Source organism: Oryza glaberrima, chromosome 8 (genome assembly GCF_000147395.1).
Source record: "Oryza glaberrima chromosome 8, OglaRS2, whole genome shotgun sequence".
Taxonomy (NCBI): Eukaryota; Viridiplantae; Streptophyta; class Magnoliopsida; order Poales; family Poaceae; genus Oryza; species Oryza glaberrima.
The window spans coordinates 7,076,345-7,083,880 of NC_068333.1; the positions used below are offsets into that span (position 1 = coordinate 7,076,345).

At 39.2% G+C, this 7,536-nt stretch overlaps 1 non-coding gene across 1 annotated transcript; it reads right to left on the reverse strand.

Moving 5' to 3' along the window:
- Positions 1–1,209: 1,209 nt before the first annotated feature.
- On the reverse strand, positions 1,210–1,316 carry LOC127783409 (small nucleolar RNA R71). The gene has a single exon (XR_008019313.1). It is a non-coding gene; the product is annotated as a small nucleolar RNA R71 (small nucleolar RNA).
- Positions 1,317–7,536: the final 6,220 nt, after the last annotated feature.

The following is a 7,536-nucleotide window of genomic DNA, read 5'->3' on the forward strand; positions in this document are numbered from 1 at the left end:
TGACAGCTCAGTACGGGTACTACTTCGCGCCGGTATGTAATCCTAAGTTAATTCCCTGGGGAGGGTATTCCTCCGTATTTAGCCCCGGTTATATGGTCATGACGGGCTGTCGTAAGGAACTCGACAGTCAGGGGTGGCTTCTCGAAGTACCAGGAGGGTATCGGATAGAGGGTATTAGCTAGTATATTGGTTAACTAGAATGTATGTATACTAGAAGTATATGAATAGATTTTCTTTCTCTTTTCTTTCCACTTAGCCTAGATAATATATTATGAGAATGAGTAGTAATACTTGTGTGTCACTTTACCCTTGGATTATCTTAACCCCTGCTTAGAATATGATTATCACAAGTAATATATAAATTATTAGTCAATGTTCTCTCTATATGATCTTCCTACGGGATAAAATAAATACAATACCCTTAGAATACTCTCGGGTGAAATGCTACAATGGTATATCCGTGCGCTTACGGATAAACTCTGTAACCATAATATAGCAGAAGTATTTCTGCGCTATTGCTAGGAATTATATTTCTAGTAATGTCGTTAAGAAATACCAACAAACATTTCTGGCGCCGTTGCCGGGGAAGATTCATAATAGAGATTACTTTAACTAATACTTTATATTTACCTCTGTATAATCATTTTTCTTTGCAGGCTAACCTTGGTTGTTTTCACTTTTGTTGTGAAAACAGGGTAGTGCATGACTGGTTTCAACTTGCCGAAAAACTTCAAAGAAAATCCAGAAGCTTTCTTCCGGAGCGTCAGGCCATGAGGCGCTGCTCCGCAAAGAACTCTACCGACAGAGAAACCAGCCGTACCAGCGCCACCGACCTTCAAGACTATGGCTAACAAGACTCTCCGCGAGTTCGCTGCTCCCTCCGCTGACAATGTGGCCATTGGGCCGCAGGTCAACATAGGGGACGTGGATTTCAACTTGAAATCCAGCCTCATCACGATGGCGCAGGCTAGCCCGTTTTGTGGCAAGCCTAATGAGGATGCCAATGCTCATCTGCAACAGTTCCTGGAGATCTGTAGCACGTACAACATCAAGGGCGTTAGTCCCGACGCCGTCAGGCTACGACTGTTTCCATTCTCCCTTCTTGGGAGAGCGAAGCAGTGGTTATATGCCAACCGTGCTGCTGTCAACACCTGGGACAAGTGCTCTACAGCATTCCTCTCGAAATTCTTCCTGATGGCCAAAACCAATGCCCTTCGTGGACAGATTTCCAGTTTCCAGCAGACAAGAGATGAGTCCATTCCTGAAGCATGGGAACGTCTTCAGGAATACGTGGCCGCCTGTCCTCATCATGGGATGGACGACTGGCTGATCCTTTAGAACTTTTACAATGGACTCACCCCGATGTCCCACGATCACCTTGACGCGGCAGCTGGAGGAGCTTTCTTCTCTAAAACGGTACAAGGAGCCGTTGATTTAATAGAGAAGATTTCAACATGGGTTGGAGCGAGGAACGACTCCAGACCCGTCAGCGAGGCATGCACACTGTCAAGGAAACGGAGTTACTTGCTGCCAAGCTGGACCACCTCATGAAGAGGTTGGACGACCATGAGAAACGGCCACAAGGCACCGTCAAGGCCTTGGACTCACACATTATGTGTGAAGTCTGCGGCAACACGGGTCATGCTGGGAATAACTGCCCGGAAACCCATGAGGAGGCGATGTACATGGGAAACTACAATGGGTATCGTCCACAAGGAGGTTAGGAGTGGAACCAACCACGCCCATATTATCAAGCAGGTAACAACAACGGTAATTTTTCTAACCAGCCCTCCTTGAAGGATCTTGTTTTTGCGCAAGCTAAAACCATTGATGCATTAAGCAAAAAGCTTGCGGCCAATGACAAGTTCCTAGGAAACATAAATGTCAAATTATATGGCTTTGCTGACGAAACAACAAGAGACCGCTCCCAACAACGGAGGTGGTCAAGCTGACGGAACAATGTAGCAACCTGATACTCCACAAGCTCCCGGAAAAGAAGAAAGATCTGGGGTGTCCTACGATCACCTGCTCGATCGGGGCATAACAATTCGACCAGGCCTTGTGTGACCTTGGAGCTAGTGTTAGCGTCATGCCAAAAGACGTTTTCGACAAGCTTAACTTCACGGTGTTGACACCAACACCGATGCTCCTTCAGCTGGCTGATTCGTCAGTCCGTTACCCGGCAGGGATAGCGGAGGATGTGCCAGTCAAGATACGGGATTTCTTCATCCCGGTTGACTTCGTGGTGCTGGACATGGATATGGGGAAGGAGACGCCACTCATCCTGGGGCGTCCATTCCTTAGCACCGCAGAGCCAACATTAACGTGGGAATGGGGAGTATCCGTTTCCACATCAACGGCAAGGAAGAAATGTTTGAGTTTCAACCGAGGACGGAGCAATGCTCCATGGTCAAAATCAAGTACGGGACGAACCCACAGAATATTCAAGTGGTCGAAGTAGAGCCACCCAAACGGACAGCCTGGTGAAATTCATTCATAATTTCCAGGAGAAGGAAACAACGATGCTCAGGAACCGTTATTGGAAGACGCCGGTAAAACCACCCATATCGGCCAAGAAGCTAGAGCAGCTGGCTCAGAAGAAGCCGCCGTCCGCACCAAAACCAAAGAAGGTGTGGAGGGAGAAGCCAAAGACGCCCGCTCCATCACCTCCGGAGACGGGTGGAAAATCCGCGAACTAAATCGGAAGGAGGTACAGTCTTACACGTCGGACTTTAAATGACGTGACCTTCGCTAACAGGACGCATATTTGCTTTCAACAATTTGAATTTTTTTTGCATCATCACACGTTTGAATTTCAAAATTGCATCAAGGATTTTTGAATTTTGAGGAAAATTTTCAAATGAACTTTTTAAGAGCAAACCAAAATAAAATTTTCAACGAAAATTTGTTGTGCCACGACCACACTGACCGTTGGAATCCAACGGCCGAAAGTGGGGCCGGTTGGGCCCACCAGGGGTTCGGCCGAACCGGCTAGGCGAACGGTCGGCTGCCTCTCTTTTTGAGGCAACGGCTAATGGGCCCCACAGGTCAGTTTTGACCATTGTGGGTGCACTACTTAAGCCAACCAGCCGGGAGAGGGAACTCCACCCCATTTCAACACATTTTCATTCTCTCGTTTGCTCTCAAGTTCATTCAAGCTTTGATAGTTTTCCTCAAATTCAAACACTTAGTTGCATATACACAAGTTGCTTTGGTGAAACTAACCGGCGGGTGAAAGTCTTGTTGTTCCTAACCCCCGCCGAGTTAGTCCGTTCTTGCTCCATTGTGCAGAATGAGGAGGCGACTGTCTCGTCTGTTCAAGGGGTCATTGCTGGGAATTATATTTCTATTAATGTCGTTAAGAAATACCAACACTACTTTAAACTGGTTTTTCTCTTAAATTACTTATCCAAATCATGATCCGATTGTACCATTAAATTCATTGTAATTAAATCTTCAAAACTAGACCACACATGGATATATTCTGACGAAAAAAATAGCTTATTATTGAATTTTTTTTAAATGTTGCATGATGTTCCACCAAGTATATTGGAATTGTTTCACTAAGTAGATCGAAAATGTTTCAGTCGTTTAAATCAGGTGTTGTTTCACCTTCTATAAAAACAATGTTTCAGCAAATAGGGAAAGTATATTTCAGTTCGCTGTAACATTAGATCTATATATAGTGAAACATTGTGAGTACACTAGGTGGAACAAAAAATAAAACGAATTCCTTTAACAGAGGGTTTCCAAAATATGTGGATGATTTGTTGCAATGGAGTATTTCAGTTCACTGCAACACTAGATCTATACATAGTGAAACATTGTGGGTGCACTAGATGAAACATTTTTGGTGGAACAAAAAATAAACCAAATTCCCTTAATAGAGGGTTTTCAAAATATGTGGGTGATTTATTGCAATGGAGTATATGGTGGAGATAAGTGGCAGGTGAGGGCAGAGACGTGGTGGGGCCCAGGGGCAGGCAGCGCGCGTCGTGGGGGCGGGGGGTGAGGGAGCGCCCGATATTTATCCCTCTCCCTGAGCAACTGATCCGGGGCATTTCCCATCATAACTTGTTATCCTAAATTATTAATCTATTATATTTGTTTTTACAATAACTAATTCATGGAAAGCACTAGGAATTTACAATAGGAGTGATCTATTATTTTAGATCATTAGATCATATCTATATGTACTTAATTGTTGCTAAAAGCATATATAAGCACATACGCAAAGACATACTGTTGAAACTTTCGCAGGAAGAAAAAAGATAGTACGCATGTAGGTACGATAAAAAAATAAAGCCAAAAAAAAAACATACATCAGTAGTAAAAAAAATCACTGGTCTTTAAAAATAAAATATACTACTCCATAAATATAAGCAAATATAAACTAGATTTATAAAATAAATATCAAATATTAAATCAACGGTCTTTAAACATTCATCTTTTAAATTATATTTATATCCACTTTGTGATCCATTGTACTCCTTTAATTAAATGAAATATTTATGTCTTATAAAAGTTATACTATGGTCCTAAATACATCACTACCCATGGGATCGAAATATAATAATTAATGTTGATAATTTTAAATAATTTCACATCATATTTTAGAGTGTCAAATATCACTTGATAAATATACAACATTAATTTAAATATAAAATGAAAATATAATAATTTAATTATGTTTTAAAGTAAATCTGATTTAATTTTAATTTTTTAAAGTCGAAAGATTTTATTTAAAATTTTAATAACTATTTGATTGGTATTTAAGTAGTGAGCAACATACATGGTACATGGATGTGAAAAAAAATATTTGCCAACGATCTTTGCTATAATACAACCCCTTTATCCATCATTAGATTTAGGTCTTATATGTATGTTTTTTCTTTGCCAAATAGTTTTAACAACAAATGAACAATCAAGTACCATGCACAATAAACTACACATGAAATATCTCCAAGGAATTTCAACATGTTAGGCATAATTGATAGATGTATGCCGAACACTCCACAAACATGATTATAAGTGCACTCCCACAAATTAGTTATTGTAAATAAGTTTGGAAAAATAAATACATTCCAAATTAGTAAAGATGTCTCATCTAAGTATCAACAATAGGTGTTGAAAACAAAGCAGGCATTAAACTATAGATATTTATCAAAATATAAATAATAATATAGTGCTATGGATATTATCGTGGTGGTATGTCTCTTTAGGTATATTTTTTTTAAGTACCACTTAATGATGAATCTCGCTCATTCTTTTTTTTTCAAAAGAGAGTGAATACGATTAACACCATAAACAAATTGTATTTACTCTTAAAAAATCTATTTTGATCACCTTTATCTTCTCTTTTTCCTTTCCTAAAGGCACCAAGCATGAGCAACGAAATTTGCGACACTGCCGTAAGTATAGCAAGGGCATACTCATGGCTGAGTTGAGGTGGCCCTAGTGTACCAATGCAATACTCCATAAGAGTGTGATAGTAAATTAGAGATTAAAATTGTGCTCTAGGCTACTCCTGAGAGGCATGGCTATATCAAGGAGGGACTTATCTTTCAACGCAGCAGAGAAAGAAAATCTTGGTGGCTACGATCAACTTTATCCGTTGGAAGAGCATTTATGTCTAACTTTAATGATGTTATCCCATTAATTGGTAGAGGTGGTATTTTTTTAATATTTATATATGGATTTGGAAATAAGTGAGACATGAATACTTAGGTAAGTAGTGGATATTTTAGTATATCAATGATGTATTATGTTTGTTTTAGTGGTATATACGGTTTCATCTATTAATAGGTACTCAGCTAGCTTTTAGAATAGTAATAATAAATTGTGGTGACAATAGGGGAATTTATACGTGTAACTGAGACAGTGATTTTTTAAAAAATGTAGAAGACATTCTTATCATTTAAGTATATAAAAATCTACGGTTTATCTCATGGCATAGAAATGATGAGATATGACTTCTTTTAGTATTATTATTTTTGACCGGGAAGACTACCAGGGCTTTGCTTAGTAGTGTAATTTCATTAAGGAGAGAAAATATGTACAAGGTTACAGGGAAAACACTAAAAGATTACAAAGTTTGTAACCAGTCAAAAACTAATTGTTTTAGTATTATTTTATAAAACAATAATAAGATGCCTGCCGCATCTGTGTGGGCTTCCTAGTTTATTAAGAATTGATACAAAACTGTCTACTTTGAAATAATTTGAATAAAATACAATTTGTCAATTTGGAAGTGGAGACTAGCTAATTATTAATTCTAGTCTTTCTTGACATGCTAGATATGCAAAAATTCATATGATAACAAAGTAAGCTAGCTTCCACTGAATAGAATAGCTGATCTGTGATAGCCACTAGAAATCAAAGTATATACAAGTCATTATAATGGTTTACTATGCCCTATGCCCTATATAATGTAAGTTAGCAGTGGTGGATCAGGAAAAAATAGTAGGGGTCTGAACAAATTACACAAAGCTACAACCACTCTTCTCATCTTTGTATGACAAAAAAAATTTTTAGTGGGGGGCTTCCATGATTCTCACATTAGTAGCGGAGGTTCAAGTCCCATGGTAGATTCATAAGTTAGATGTCTATGCATGGGCTCATTTGAAGTTAAATTCCAAAAAAAAAAAACATTATGTAAATTCCACTGTTTGAAAAGAGACACACAGTGGTTATCTTTACACTCTAAAAATCCTATAAAAGATAAGTAAATATTTTAATTAATTATAGATATCCATAAATCCATGAACCAAAATCTACTAGGTTGACAATATTTGAATGAATCATTTTGTTCACATTTTAGATAAAATATAAAGTTTTTAACTATTATAATTTAACTTACAAACTTAAATACAACACACGCGTCAAAAAACGACCTACTTCTTTATGTAGACTTGTGACAAACATGACCTACTTCTTTGTAGAAAAAGCTAAATCAAGTCGGAATGTGAATAATATGCATGATAAAAAGTAATAGGATTCACAATTCCAACACCGAATTGCAATCCGCTCATGATTGGTATCATTAGATTTTGCGTAATCCATTTTGATAAACCAATAAAAACTGATAAAATCTGAATAATTTTATCCAAATTTTAAAATTCCGTTTAATATTTTAAAATAACTTTATGTAAAAAAAACAATTTGTTTGAGTTGTCGACTCGGTCTGAAAGCGAATTCCACTGGAATAGTAAACCCCGAGTAGGACTAAAATAGCAGTAGTACACCGGAACGGATATACTGTACAATAGACAGGTGGGGCCCATCCCCAGCCCAGCCCAGCCCAACGCGACGTTCCCCCCTCATTAACCACGCAAACCTACCACCATCCACTACCCTTCCCGCTCGGAATCGGAGGGGCATCCCCGTAATTTCCACCTTCGTCTCCACGCGACCACGCCGCCTTCCACCCCTCGCCGCGGTGGTAGGTGCTTTGACCTCGCCTCCCCGAAGGAGGTTGGGTGCGCCAACCTCACCACCTCCCCCCCCTATATAAACCCCTCCTCCACCCCACCCACC